A 16,573-nucleotide genomic window follows, 5' to 3' on the forward strand; every position below is an offset into this window, starting at 1 on the left:
GGGTTCCAAAAGTGGTGCTAGGACGAGCTCAGAATCCCACTATGAGAAGCTTACGGGATTATGTACTCCCAATTGTTACGGGAGTGCAAACATGTATAAGACCACTAATTGTGGAGGCTAATAACTTTGAGATTAAACCAGCGATTTTACAAATGGTGCAATCCATCATGCAATTTGTTGGCTTACCTTCAGTAAACCCTCACATGAATTTAGCTAATTTTCTGGAGCTATGTGCAACATTCAAGTATAATGGGGTGAGCAATGATGCAATCAGGTTGAGGCTATTCCCATTTTCGCTGCGGGAAAGAGCGAAGAGTTGGTTAAACTCCCTTCAATCCAATTCTATAATTACTTGGGAGGATTTGGCTTAGAAATTCCTTACCAAGTTTTTTCCTCCATCAAAGGCTGCTAAATTAAGGGGGGAGATCAATAATTTTTACCAGCTTAAGGGGGAGTTTTTATATGACTCTTGGGAGAGGTTTAAAGAACTGTTGAGAAAGTGTCCTCATCACGGCATTGAAAAGTGGATGTTAGTCCACAACTTTTACAATGGATTGTGTGGTACTACTCGCACCATAATTGATGTTACAACTGGAGGGGCATTTATGAGTAAAAGTGCCAACGAGGTATATGAGTTGTTAGAAGACATGTCCACCAACAACCACCAATGGTCTGATGAGAGGTCAACCGGTGTTAGAAAGGTTGGCGGAGTTCATGAACTTGGTGCCATCACTGCCATGGCTGCTCAGGTTGCTTCCTTGACAAAATAGTTGCAACATAATATTGTGTCTGCTAATCTCATTCAGATGCCAGCAGGTTATGAAATTTGTGGTGGTCCTCACCAATTTGAGTAGTGTATGGCAACAAAGTTCAATAACACCATCCCTATGGAGCAAGTCAACATGATGCGTAATTTTAATGGACAAGCCAACAATCCTTTCTCCAATTCATTTAATCCACGGTGGAGAAATCACCCTAATTTTTTATGGAGAAATAATCAGGGCCAACAACCTCAATCTCACAAGATTATGCCTCAACCTCCAACACCACCACCTAGGGCACCAGTTCCTGAAGAGAAGTCAAATGAGTTACAAGTTCCACTGTTGACCTTGACCAACTCCCAAGCTTGGTTTATGGCTGAAACTTGGTCATCCATCAGAAATCTTGAAATGCAAGTGGGTCAATTAGAAAATATGTTACAAAGTATACCTCAAGGAAATTTGCCAAGTAATATTGAGGTGAATCCTAAGGAGCAGTGCAATGCGATCTCCTTGAGGAGCGGTAAGGAGTTGGTGGAGCAAGTTGAGAAATCTAGTCTTCCATCAAAAATGAATTCTGAGAAGAAGAATAAGGTGGATGGAGAGGTTAATGAGAACCTTGATAAGAAACAACCAGAAATAAGTATTGAGCATCACATCAAGATCCCATTTCCTTAGAGGCTGGAAAACAAGACACTTGACAAGCAGTTTTCCAAGTTCTTACATGTTTTCCGAAAACTTCACATCAACATTCCCTTTGCAGAAGCTTTAGAACAAATGTCGAGTTATGTGAAGTTCATGAGGGAAATCTTGTCGAAGAAAAGGAAACTGGAGGATTACGAGATAGTTTCACTTACTGAGGAGTGCAATGCAATATTGCAAAAGAAAATACTTCCCAAGCTTAAAGATTTGGGTAGTTTTACTACTCGTTGTACTATAGGGAATGTGGTTTTTGAGAAGGCATTATGTGATTTAGGGGCAAGTGTGAATCTGATGCCTCTATCTATCTATAGAAAATTGAAATTGGGAGAAGCTCGCCCTACTACCATGTCCCTACAACTGGCAGATCATTCAGTGAAGCACCCAAGAGGTATTATTGAGGATGTATTGGTGAAAGTGGACAAGTTCATCTCTCCTGCGAACTTTATTATTATTGATATGGAGGAGGATGAAAATATTCTGATTATTTTTGGGAGACAAATTTTAGCTACTCGAAGGGCGCTAATTGATGTACAAAAAGGGGAATTGAAGCTGGGGGTGCAAAATGAAGAGGTAACATTTAATGTTTTTGTGGCAACTGAAATTCCAACATGTTTTAGAGTGGATTTGATAACAGGAGGCAGTATTAAGGTGGAAGCTATCAAGAGAAAAGCCATTGCTCAAGTTGGTAGTTGAACAGTGCGTAATCGTGTGAAAAGGTTCTTTAGTGGGAAAGCTCAAATGCTACATAAGCGTGGAAGGCTCCAAAAAGTTGCAACATCATAAGATGGGCTTTCTCATATGACACTTTGGCTCTTAAGGATTCTAGGGGTGGACTTGATCCAAGTTAAATTTGAAGAAGAATTCAGCGTCCAGCTAAATGACGTTAACGACAACGCATTTGGAGGCATTCCAATCCTTTATTTGTAATTTTTTTATTAATTTTTTTATTAGTTTTATTTTAGTTTTGGATTATGAACATTTTAAATTTTAGTATTTTGAGTATTTATTTATTTTAGGATTAGTTTTAATTTCTGTCATTTAGTGTTAAATTTGTAATGTTGAATCGTTTGAAGAAAAAAAAAAAGTAGGGTCACAACGCTACTTGAAGCCCAGCTCACAAATTACCAAGTTCAATCCATATCATCCACCATATTTTTGCTACTTGATGAAGACGGTGGCAAGGGTCCTTCGTCGTGGGTAGTCTGAGTTTGTCAGGTCAGTTTCTTTTCCTTTTCTTTTATTTTGAACATTGTGGAAAATGTTCATATTAAGTTTGGGGGATGAAATTTACTTTCGTTTCATATATATTGAGAAATTTGTTTTACTTGTGTTTTTGTTTTAGTTGTGTAATGTATTTGGTTAGTCATTTATTTACTGTGTTGTTGTGTCTAGGATGTTTGGAGTGTCGTGTTTGTATGAATCAAGTTCTCAATGCTAGCCTATGATATAGAAGAAAATGTCGTGCAAATTTTCGAAATTTATGATCAATTGAATCTGTGTGCTTGGTTAGAATGCATTGGTAGCTTGTTTCGATCCATAAAAAAATTAATGTTTAGCCATGATTTGAAAATTCTTTGCAATTTGAATTTGAATGTATGCATTGTTAAAAAGTGGCTTGTGGTTTGATGTATGAATTAATCTAGAACTTGCTTGTTTATTGTAACGCCTTACTACCTTAAAGTTTTTACCTAGTGATTTATAAATGTGTCATTAGCTCACTAATCTATGTTTTAGGTTAAAAAAGTGTGATTAAATCAAAATAAAGACTCATTTAACGAACATTAAATATAAAGAGTTGATCATTCATTAAAATTCGTAAAAATGTAACATCGGGATACCAAAATACTGTTTTGAAATACATTTACAATCCAAATGTATGGTACAATCGACCTAAGCGACAAAATCGAACGTTTATCACGTGTTCCTCAAAAAAACCCCAACCATGGAGGCCAAGTAGGTCAAACATGTACAAACCTCTCCATGCCCTCCAACTCATGGTTGTTCGACCTTTTTTGTAACGCTCTACTACCTAGGGACCGTTACGTTGTGCATTTTAAACAGTGCTAAACTCGCTAAATGAGTTATTTGGCCATAATCGTGTAACTAAATGTGATTAACGGTTTAGGGTTAAAAAAAATTTGGTCAAAGATACAATGTTTCACTATAACGTTTACTATATACATTGGGATCCCAAATATATTTTAAAGGTTAATTACAATAAAAGATTTACAACCAGGCGACCTAAGCGACAAAATAGGGTTTAACTCTAGTTCCTCTTTAAACCCTCACCCATGGTGGTCGAGTAGCCGCATATGTACACATCGTCACCTAAGCTCTCCAACTCAAGGATGGTCCAGCTTTCTTTTGCCTTTACCTGCACCACATAGCACCCGTGAGTCGAGGTTCAGCAAGAAAACTTAAACATGCTTATAAGCAGTTAATAACGTATCACCAAATCATAACAAGCATGTCTAGCAATAATAAGCCTATTCATGCATGCAAGAAAGTACAAATAAATGATTGTGGATCCTGCTCTCTGAGGTAGATGACTAATAAGTCTATCTCTGTATAGATGACTAATAAGTTTCTCTCTGTATAGATGACTAATAAGTCTATCTCTGTATAGATGACTAATAAGTCACTCTCTGAATAGATGACTAATAAGTCACTCTCTAAATAATTGACTAATAAGTCACTCTCTAAATAGATGACTAATAAGTCTATCTCTGGGGATCTGCTCCCTAAGCCATGTGACGTTTCAGTCACCTGAGCCTTTTGGCCCTAGCTCTACGTAACGAGCCTTTAGACTAGACAAGCGCTTTAGTTTTCTTCGACCTTGGGGTCGGTCAAGCATTTAATGCTCATGTTGATTAGATATAATCATTTCGGCTTGCGTTAAACACGCTTATACCGTTCTTGACTCATAAGCCAATACCATACGACCAGTGCTCAGTACTATTGCCGATCTTGACTGATAAGTCACAGATTCACAATTAATACTGACACCAATGTCGTTCTCTGACTAATAAGCCAGTGCTTCCTCAATGAGGTAATGCAAACAAACATATATCATATGTCAAATATGCAGATATAAAGCTTTCAGCATGCTTAATTAATAATCGCAAGCATAATTATAATCATGCACAATTACAGAGACTCAAGCTCTAACAAATTCCATATTTCACATTCATGCCATGCCATAAACACATGTATCGCATGCATCACATACTGGGTGCAGTTTTCTTACCTTTGGCTTGAGCATAAAATAAATGAAGAATGACCCTTGAGAACGATCTTGTCCTTAGGTCCCTTTGCGGTCACCTAATCATAACCAAATATGAAATCCCATCAATAAAATGAGTAATAAAAGTTTCATGGCTTAAAACCCAACTCTCGGGAAATCCTACCAAAACGGTTAGTAGATTCGATCGCGAGCCTTGAGAATTAGAAACCCGTGCTTAAAACCCAACCTGGCCCAAAAAGGAAAGGCAGGTCGAGACCTGCCCCCAAGGGTCGCAGCGCGCCCCCAAGTCAGAGAGGTCCTCTGCCTGGGTGCCAGAGGTTGGCTGCGACTTACCCTGTGGGTTGCAGCGCGCCTGCTTAACAGAGCCCAGGGGAGGCATGGAACTCCTTCAAGTTGCGACTTGACCCCGCGAACCCAGCTCCCCTGCACATTTCTCAATCTAAACCTCAATCAAAACTCAATCAAACAAACTCAAAATCATAACCAATCATCACCACAACATTATAACCATTCAAACAGCAAAACCCAAGCTTTATACCACTTAAAACCACACCAAACATCCAATCCTAAGATCAAAACCTCAAGCTTATAAACTACCTCAAAAACAGAGTAAAAACTCATAAATTAACCTGAAAATTATTACCTTAATCCCAGAATTGAACCCCTTCAGTTGTTGAACATAACCCTAAACTCTCAAGCTTAAATCCTTAAGCCTCAAATCCCCTTGCTTGCTTTAAAATCCCAACCGAGAGAGAGAAGAGAAGAAATCGAGAGAGAGAGAGAGAGAGAGAGAGAGAGAAAGAGAGAGAGAGAGAAAGAGAACCCTCTATTTTCAGCCTTAAACCCTCTACAACCTTCCTTGGCTAAGTATATCCATTGGTCAAATGACCAAAATTCCCCTAGGGCCAAATTAAAACCTTCAAAGCCACCAAGGGCAAAACATTCATGTCCCACCTATCCTGTTAATCATAATTAACGACCTCCAATTCTCATTATTCTCAATATCCTCAAATAATTATTAAATCATATCCCATTACTCGCTCATTCCCGGTAATGTACTAAACACCAATTTACCCCTAGGCTCACCCCAAGCCCAGTAATTAATCCCGTTATGACCAAACCGCTAACTTACATCCTAGGATCATCTCCTGCCGAATAGTTCAACCATATCCACATAATAATTTGGTCTCATCCATATATCACATACATGCACATAAATCTACAACTATGCTCTCAATGGCCAAAATTACAAAAAAAATACCCTTCTAATAAGAAGTGGGCCCACATGCGTGCAATTATCATCGTATAATAATATAACTCACATAATCATGCATGTAATCACATAATTCCATAATTTTCCATCCTGGCCCCCTAATCAAGGCCCATAATTTGGGACGTTACATTTTTCCTTGCCCTTACCTGCACCACAGAGCACCCGTGAGCTGAGGCCCAGCAAGAGAACTTCAAGCACATCATACAATAATTTATTTCAACAAATACATACTTAATAAAAAAAACAAATAGTTACCAGTTCCTAATGGAATGCACAACAACACAACAGTATAACAACACAATAGCACAATGGCATAACACCCTAATAGTACAGTAGCAGAATAGCACAGTAACACAATAACACAGTAATACAATAACAACACAATATCATAGATGCACAGTAACACAACAACACAATAGCATAGCTGCGGCCTTCGCCGATCGAGGTGCACTAACAGGCACCAAGTCCGCGGCCTTAACCGAACGGTAGTGTACAGTACTGTTAAAGGGTCTCGCCCTTGCAAATTACATTCAACATGCTTAAGACTGATCCCGGTCCCTTGCTGCTCCCAGCTCTTGCCCCTTCCAACTCTTGCCGCTCAGTCACAATCACATGTATGGCATAAAAGCTATAACCAATACATACAGCACTATACACCACACAACTCTACGGGTACAAATAATTAACTTACCTGGTGTCCCGAGCTAACAACCCAAAGTGATCCCGAGCACAACTCCTAATCTCGAGCCTGAGTAGTAAAACCTAGTCACAATGCCATAACAAATAGATATCCATCATCTCTAATAAGTTTAGAACTTCGAATTAAAATACTAGCCTTTGGGACCTCGAATCCTACTAAAGCGGGTTGTAGGATCCTTCCCGAGCCTAAAACCCTAAAATAGCCAAAAAATTCTCATTTGACCCGCAGCCCAGCCCCTAAGGGCTGCGGTACGCCCAAGTCAAAGAGCCTTGCTCTCACATTTGGGGAACACGGGCCGGGGCGCAAGCGAAGGCACATCGCAGCACTCAGGCAAAATTCTGAGGCCCCTAGGCCTCTGTGTTCATACGAGCCGTGGCACCTAATGAACAGGGTCGTGACTCGAGTCCCAAAACCCAGAAACCTCACCATTTTCTACGTTTTTCCTTAACTTAATTCACCAAAAATCCACCCTAGACATAAACTAAAGCCAGAATTAAGTCTTCCAAGCATTTTCAAATACCATAGACAACACAACCACACTAATAGCTAAGCCAAAACTCCATCACAGCCCAAAATACAAACCTTGAGTTTGAAACTCAAGAATAACAATACCAAACTCACAATTTAATAAAGAAACATAGGAATTCACTTACCCCTTCTGCAAATAACGAACATGAATTAATCCTCAAGTGATCCTACCTTGATTCCTCAGTCTCCAAGCTTTCAAATCTTCAATTCTTGCACCAATTCTCCATGAAGCCCCACTAGCTTCTATGCACACCAAAGGGGAAGAGCAAACCGACTAGGGAGAGAGAGAGGAAGGGAGATTGGCTGAGAGTGTTTCTAATGTGTTCCTCAGCCAATTCTAGAGTCTTATTTTAGTTTGAGTCTATCCTAGCTGCCTAATGACCAAAATGCCCCCACGTCTATCTTTAATGTCTTAATGCCACCAAGGGCATACCCGTCATTTGCCACATCTCGCTAATTCCTCGAGTGTTCCTAAAAATCCCCATTTAATCCCGACATACCCAAATAATTACTACTAATTGCTCGTTACCTGGTAAACCCCAAGCACATGCCAAGTTTCTCAAAACACCCCTAGGCTCACCCCAAGCCGGGTATCTGACCCTGTTGTGATTATTCAGCTAATCCTCTCCCTAGGATTGTCTCGGACCACACATCCCCATAACACTGGGGTCTCACTGATAGTACAAACATAATTACATTTATGCCCTCAACTGGCCAAAATTACAAACATGCCCTTATTCATAGAAATGGGCCCACGTGCATATTTAATACACACAAACATGCATGTCTTATCACATTACCACACAATTCATTTATATCACATCGTCAAGCATATAATCCATTACTCGCTCATATAATCCCAATTAGGCTCTCTAGGCACTGTAGTCAAGGCACTCAACCTTAATATCAAATTCAGGACGTTACAACTATCCCCTCCTTATTAAAATTTTGTCCTCGAAATTTACTCAAATATCTCGGGATACCAATTTAGCAAACTTGACTATAAACCCAAAATCAGGTCCTTTGTCTTGTCGCTACTTGCAATACCTTCACAAGAAGGCTAGTCCTTATTTGTATGACTTTATTTCTTTTATCCAAAACTTCCACTAGCCTTTCTTTACACAATAAGTCTCATTGAATTTCTAGGGTCTCCTCACCCAATCAGGGGTTATACTTGTCACCCCTTTTCTTCAACATTGGCACTAGTAACACCTCTTGAATCTCTACCCATACTAGGGTAAGGCCAATATGTAGGGTCCTGGCCTAATATCTATTAAGATCTCACAAATATATATCAAATCTAGAGTAAAACTCCTCTTTCCTTTTGAACCGTCATATGCTTGTTAGTTCATAATACACGGAGAACACAAAGCCCTCAATCCTGAAACTCCACGTTCCCATATCTAGACTTGCAAACTCTTATGTCCTTGTAATAACGTGGACAATCCTGCCCTCAATGTTCCTTAATAATTTCACTAGTCCTCTAAGCCATTTATGAACCAGAACACTTCCTGTCCCTTGGGTTTATTTTCTGGAATAAGCATTCCTCATTCCCTGTCTCACAATATCCTACTCAGAGTCACTTTATGACCCTTTTTTCCAGAACCTGGGAGTCCATGGGTCTCAATCTGACACTATCGACTTCGGTGTCCAATGGAGACATACGGTCTCCTTTCGTACCCACCCCCTCTTTTGATATCTCACTCACACCAACCATGGTGCGCCAACCTAATAGGTCAAATCACAACTTTTACATCCACTCATCTCGTCTGTAATCCAAGGTGGTCCACCTCAAGGGTCCATAATCATCTTCCTCTATATTAACCCCAGAATACACTAAAGTCATGCTAGCACGTCTAGCCCCTGATTATCATCCCTTGTTTACTAAAAGATTAGGTTGTGCGCGTCTCAGTAAACAAATTTGTAGTCTTATTACCCATTCCAACTTCCTGGATACAATAATCGTAAGGGGTGATTTAAGGTTCATTTCGCATCTCCCCCTTAATGCCAGCATCCTTCGGATCACTCATCCGACCTACATATCTTAACCCATCTATTCTAAAATGGTAGGATCCGTAACCATTCCTGCAGGATCTTCTTTTTGTGTTTCACCGTTTATTCGTTGGAATATACTTGCCAATTATCAATCGCAAGTTCCAAATCAATCCCAGTCATTATTTCAGTCTAACCGTGACTAACGGGCATTACTATAAACTCGACATCCTAGGTAGAACATCCAAGTCCTTATCCCTTCATCCATTGTGAGGTGCAAATGATCACTCTTTTAGTTACACACGACCACACCCTAACTCATAGCATATTGCACCGTAATTCCACACTCTAAGCAAGGACGATGTCTTTCGTATCGTTCTCCTGTACCAGTCCAAACATACAAACTCTAATACCATGATGTGTGAATCAATCTGCATTCCAACTTTTGAAAATCCGGTACGCAACCATCCATTCAGACAAACTTTATGTTCTCATGTTACTTCAATCAAAGTATGGCTTTCCTCGAAGATGCCTCAAGCAGTATCTGATGTGTCCCTTTAGTTTGACTGTGCTTTTTGCCCCTAAGGCATTCCTTTAATAATTTCCTTACGGTTTTCATCTTAATTTCCTCACACACGATCCCATTACTTCCCATAGCATAACCTTGAACGTTCTTCAGAAAAATCGGAACATGTCCCTTTTGGAACCTTACCTGTAACCCTGTCCCCTTCGCCTTGGTACTATCAATGAAGTTGTTATTTGCGTTCTGCTTCTAACTGGTAGTAGTCTGAAACATCCTTGATCAATCTGAATACGACTTGTCCATACCATCCCTGTATTCTCTGCTTGTCGAGCTTACCTGAGCTGTTGAAGCATTGGTCAGTTTAAAAGCCTTCACTGATAACCCATCACATCCTACTTAGTGCAAGAGGTAATTCTTGAAATGTCTCTTGCTTTGATCCTCAACTGGTTGATTCTTGAGAGCATTGTCCTACCCTCGCAACCAGACACTGAATCCTTCATTCTTGGCCAATGGTGTTGGCGTGTCCCATGATAAGAGGTTCCATTTGATCAACCCTCAAGTCAAATAATTCTCTAACTAAACCTTTAATTCTTTCTGTTGAGCTAGTGTCATTCTTCATAATGTCCCTGATACCGATTCTATCTCTGCCTTAATCCTGTTGCACGCTCAATTCCCTAAATGCAACAATTATCCCCACAAATCCTCGTGAACCCATCTAAAACTTTATTGGTCGATCCAATGTTCATTTGGTCTAACTGATATAACCCAGTGGTATCTTCCTCAACAACTACGCACCCTGTAACTGCAATTGGGTCCTTTACTTTTAATCTCAGAAGTCACCATCTTATTTTACAGTCCATGGTTGTCCCTTATTTGACAGGAAAATCTACACTCAAGATCACCTCACATACCTCATAGAACCAGCTCAATCAATTACTACTAATTTTCCTAGATAGATGTTAAAATCTCAAGCCTCATGGCGTGATAACCATATAGCATGTGCCACATGTCAATGTCTCTCCTAAGAGGTACGTAACACCAAATTCAATCAACTCAATTTATAAATTGGAACAAGAACAAGAAAGCCAACCAGTCGCCTTCAAGGGCTAGCCTCAGGCTCTAACCATATTGAGACAGTCACTCATACTAGGGTAGGGTTATCTGCACTCTTTAGTTCTTCCATCATTGTATTCGGGAAATTCCACTTGATGTGCTCTACCATTCTTTATTGAAAACATGCCTTTGATCAAAATTCCCCAGATAGCGTCTATTGCGCCTAGTGCACACTAAATAACTCCTCCAAACCTCATTGCCATCCTAACGGCCGCCCGAACACTATGAACTCTTCTGTCAAGACAAGGAATAATAAAACTGTACGCCCTGATTTTCCCACGGGCTGATCAGCGAGCTGAGATACGGCCTAATCATGACTACCACGTGGACATCCTCAAGACCGGAGCTGCCGTCATAAGGTCCTGCCTCCTTAGCTCGAGGTAACCTAAAGGTTCGCCAAAATTTCTTAAGGACTGAGTCTGGACTCTGAAGGCCGCAGTTCGAGGGAGGCATCCAGCTCGTTGTACGAGCTGGAGTTGGAGGGTGTGACTTTTTATAAAGTCAATCACGCAAGATAAACGTGCATATATCAGACATCACATGTCTGATATACCCCTGACTTCTCGGACACGCAGCAGGAACGTGCGTATTCAGACACCCACGATTGGGTTGGGCCGTGCGGCCCATTATCCCCTTACTTATTTATTTGACCACACTTATGTGTCAGGTTTAGGAATTAATCATGAATGTCACAGAGTTGACATGATAGGTAAGAAGGTCACGGGATGACCTTCTTACCAACTCCCAGGAGCCTTCTCCTATAAATATGGAGACCTTGGGAGAGTTAATAGGGGTTGGATTCAATATTGTAAGAAAGACCCTGTAATCAAATATCCAGTATATAGCAATAATACTGACTAGTGGAGCAGAAGGATTTTAACCTTTGAACCACTTAAAAAACATATTCTAAGTCACCATTTCATTTCTAAGATCATTTATCTATTTCGGTTCAACCTAAGCACTAATCCCTTTCTCTTCTTTTCTTAATTATTTGTTGGCGAAGAACTGCATCAACAGTTTGGTGCTTTCATAGAGAGCAAGTTCGGTTAGTGCTGCCGCAAACATCCAACTATGGTGACTACTCGTTCCCGGCACGATAACGAGACGGAACAGCATGATGGGCAGGAGGCTCATCATACTGCCATCCCTGGTGAACAAATTCTTGAAGTCCAACAGCAGCCCGGCAAGCAGCCGGCGGGCCAAGACGACACTGGAAGTTCAGCGCCCCGGCCACCTAATCCGAACCCATGTTATTACACTGCGGTGGAGATGGAGAATGCTCAGCTGAGGAGCTAGCTAGCAATAGCTAACCAGCAGATCAAGGATGTGCTGGCCTGACTACCCCCTCTCACAACCGTCGCTAACGTCGGAGAGAGGCAAGGCGAGGCTCCTAAGTCTCGCTGGGGTAATCGGTCCAGGCATAGCCGCTCGGACAGACTTCCGACAGCCAACTCCACTCCCTCGTCGCACCGTCGAGAGGCAAATTTCAGAGAAATGCCTAGGGCCGAACAACAGCAGTACAGCCGTTCGGTCAGAACTTCAACTCCTAGCTCCCAACCAGCCTCGAGCGCGCCCAGAAGAGCTCGGGGAAATTCTAGAAGGAGGTCCGGGGAGGGCTCGCAGCGTCAGCCCGTCTCCAATAGCCGTCCTGCGCATCGTCCAGATCGCCAGGCGCGGGACCCGCAGGTTGGCAGGGCCGAAAGGCCCCCACAAAATTTGATCCATCCTGACGAAACTAGGATCGCCTCTCCGGTCAGGCATCCTCCGTCTCCAATCAGATATCCATCTCCTCCTCGGCCCGTCCGATATTTTTCAGCCTATGGAAGTAGCAGGAGGAATCCGCCATCAGCCGGACCTCCCCGACATAGCAGGGCGCCGAGAGGAGGCCCAGATCCTCACCACCAAAGGCGAGCTCCGAGCCTCTCTAGCAGGAGCTACTGGACCGGCAGTCGCTGGAGTGACCTTTCTGGCGGAGACCTGTGTCAGCGTTTGAGCTCGGCACAAAGTCCACAAGCCACCCAAGGGGGCGACCTGCGAGATCGCCTTAACTCTCATAGAGGGGAGCCAGCAGGAGGAGACAGCCATGCTCGCTCAGGGGGATCCCTGTCTGAAGTACGTAACGGAGGGAATGCCCCAAATAACCTATCTCAAGATAGGAGGGGCAATAACCCACCAAATATGTACAATGGATCTGGAGCTGTTGAACAGCCCCAGAATAACCAAGGACATCAGGACCAAACCCTCGAGCGCCTGGCCCAGATGGAGGAACTGATGAGGAAGCTCCTGTCAGAGAATGAAAAAGATGAATATGATTCAGGGGACGAGATGGAGCTCTTCGCCCCCAACATAGCAGCAACGGTTTACCCACCTGGTTTCCGTATGCCACACCTGTCCTAGTTCAATGGAGACGGAGATCCGTCGGATCATCTAGGGATGTTCAACACCCTGATGATGGCTCACAACATTGGCCCCGAGCTGAGGTGTTTAATCTTTCCTTCCACCCTGACTGGACCAGCCAGGCAGTGGTTTAAGTAAGGAAAAAGACAGTCAATCATCTCCTGGAAAAATTTCTCGGCTGATTTCAAAAGGGCATTCCGAGCCTCCCGGGCTACCCGTGTTTAGGCTGACTCCCTGGCTAACGTGAGGCAGCAGCCTGGTGAAACTCTGAAGGCCTACCTGAGCAGATTTGCGAACATCGCTGCTCGGGCCAGAGACGCGAATGATAGCTCCAAGCTCATGGCCATGAGAACTGGAATCCTCGTCGGAGGGGAACTCTGGAAAGATATACAGAGGAAGGGAGTTAGCTCGGTTAACGAATTCCTCAACAGGGCCCAGGAATGGATCAACTTGGAGGAAGCCGAAGCCTCAGCTGCAGGAACCAGCCAGGTCCCTGATCAGCCCGCTGGAGTGGGGACGGAGGTCGTGGCAGCAACCCAAAACGTCACACAGAACAACCAGCTCAGCGAAGGCAAAAGAAAGGGGAATGGCGAAAACAGCCAGCACGGCCCAAAGAAGAATAAGTCCATAGACAAATTCAAGCCCGTCTACACGACTTAGACAGAGCTCACCCAGTCTAGGGAGAATATCTTCCTAGCTAACTCTACTCGCCTCCCCTGGAATAGGCCGGAGCCATTGAAGCACCAGAAGGGGAAGAGAGACACCTCCAAGTTTTGCCGTTTTCACAACGATGTTGGCCACAATACTGATGATTGTAGGCATTTGAAAGATGAGATCGAGACTCTCATCTGAGCCGGCCCCTTGGCCCAGTACGCGCGGAACAGGGTTCCAGTAAGTGGACCTGCTCCAGAAGTCCCGACCAGTCAGCCCGGGTCTCGGGTAGATCAGGACGTCCCTTCTCCAGTAATAGGAGGGGAGATATCCACCATCTCTGGAGGTCCGTATGTGGCTAGCACGAGCAGGGGTGCCTAGAAGAGGTACATGAACGAACTTAAGGCGCACAATGGAGAAGAGTTCATCCCGGAGCAGCGTCTGCCAAAGCAACAGCGATTGGAGAAGCAACCGATCATTTTTACAGAAGAAGATGCGGACCATGTCCAGTTCCCGCACAATGACCCTTGGTCATAGCAGTTCAGCTCACTAATCGGAGGGTTAGGAGGGTGCTGGTCGACAATGGGAGCTCGATGAACCTCCTATTCTGGTCCACTTTAGAAAATATGGGTTTGACTGTCGCCGAGCTGAAGGCGACCTCCATGATGTTGTATGGTTTTTCGGGAGAAGGATTGGTGGCTATAGGGACTATCGAGCTGGTGATCACCCTGGGGGAAGGATTTCAGACAGTCTCCAAACTCCTCGAGTTCGTGGTCATCGACTGCTCCGCTGCGTACAACGCAATTTTGGGACGGCCCACGCTCATAGCCTTTGAGGCCGCCACGTCCATTCGCCACCTCGCGATGAAATTCCCCACTTCCACGGGAATATGCACTGTCCGTGGTGATCAGCTCGCTGCCAGGGAATGCTACATCATTTCCATGAAGGGAAAATCGAAACCCGGGCTGCTGGCAATGGCCATCCAAAGTGGTGAAGAGGAATCTCGGGACCTCTTGTCTGGTCCTGAGATTGAAAAACCTCAAAGCACCGAAGGGGAAAATATCGTCTTAAGTGAGGATATTGACCCTCGAATAGGCGAGGATAGATCCGAGCTCCAAGCTATTGAGGAGCTCGAGGAAGTAAACATTGATCCGCAGAACCCATCACAGATGGTCAAGCTCGGAAAAAACCTCTGCAGCGAGAGGAGGGCAGAGCTGATCAAATTTCTGCGAGATAGCCTGGATGTGTTTTCATGGTAACACGAGGATATGGTGGGAATCAGCCCGAGTGTCATCATGCACACACTTCATCTTGATAAAAGTGTTCCTGCAAAGTCCTAGAAGCAGAGACGCCTAGGAACAACCCGGGCTGAAGCCTTAGAGGAAGAGGTAGCCCAGCTCAAAAAATGCGGCTTTATCCGTGAAGCCAAGTTTCCGATTTGGGTCGCCAACCCCGTGCTGGTCCCGAAGCCCAACGAGAAATGGCAGACCTGCATCGACTTCTCCGACCTGAATAAAGCCTGCCCCAAGGATTATTTTCCATTGCCAAGGATTGACCAGTTGGTGGATTCCACAGCGGGGCACGAGCTCATGTCTTTTATGGACGCGTACTCAGGCTACAATCAGATTGCCATGAATCCGGTGAACAAGGAGCACACCAGTTTCATGACCCCGACTAACGTTTATTGTTACAAGGTCATGCCCTTCGGTCTGAAGGACGCCAGAGCTACGTATCAAAGGTTAGTGAATAGAATGTTCGCAGACCAGATCGGAAAAAACATGGAAGTGTACGTTGATGACATGCTAGTCAAGTCAAAGACTGCCGATAAACATGTTTCCGACCTGGAGGAATGCTTCAAGATACTACGGGAGTATGACATGAGGCTAAATCCATAGAAATGCACTTTTGGAGTCGCATCGGGGAAATTCTTGGGTTTCATCGTCAATACCTGTTGACGGTGAGAACTCGTCAACTAAGTTGAGTTGGAAGAAATTATCAAATCAGGATCGTCAATAAAAAAGCTATAGAAATCAAAGCAATAACTCAAGAATTATGACAGAATAACAATGGAGAAATCAATCAATCTTTCATTAACTCTCAAGCCTTTGCTACAGTAAAACTTCCAACCCCCTTTCAGGTGGTCTTAGAGTTCATTTTATAGTAGGCTCTAATGGCCTTAGGTACATAGTGGTCCAGGAGACCATGGGGTACATAAGTACTATGTCAGGGGAGTGGCTTCAGAGGTTGTGGTCGTACATCCAGCATAGGAGCAGATGTCAGGAGAATGCCTCCACTACTTGTCTGTACCCATATCTGATGAGTGGTGGCAGGCGTAGTGGCGCAGGAGGTAGTGGTGTCGACTCTGACCTTTGGCCGTAGACGTACGGACCATGACTCTTACCCCAGCAGTCTCACTGGCACTGGTATCCGTACTCAGTACTAGGTTGTACAAGTATGTCCCATTCGACTCGTACTGGAGCCTCTAAGCATAGGGGTCTCAAGGTGTAAGGAATGGGACCCTGGGTATGTGTTATGGTCCTAGCGTGAGGTGGAGATCTTGGATCCTTGGTACGAGATGCCTGAAGCCTTCCGAAATCACTAACGAGTCTGGTTGATAGGCATGTGGCCTTGACGGATGTCTAAGGATGCGTAGCGAGATGCCCTCCTAGCGACCCCCTTGGTGGTGCGGCTC

At 43.6% G+C, this 16,573-nt stretch overlaps 1 non-coding gene across 1 annotated transcript; it reads right to left on the reverse strand.

Annotated features, from left to right (window-relative positions):
- Window positions 1-410: 410 nt before the first annotated feature.
- Window positions 411-517, reverse strand: LOC133828234 (small nucleolar RNA R71). Its single transcript, XR_009890865.1, has one exon. It is a non-coding gene; the product is annotated as a small nucleolar RNA R71 (small nucleolar RNA).
- Between the last annotated feature and the right edge of the window lie 16,056 nt (window positions 518-16,573).

Source organism: Humulus lupulus, chromosome 3 (assembly GCF_963169125.1).
Source record: "Humulus lupulus chromosome 3, drHumLupu1.1, whole genome shotgun sequence".
In the NCBI taxonomy this organism is placed as follows: Eukaryota; Viridiplantae; Streptophyta; class Magnoliopsida; order Rosales; family Cannabaceae; genus Humulus; species Humulus lupulus.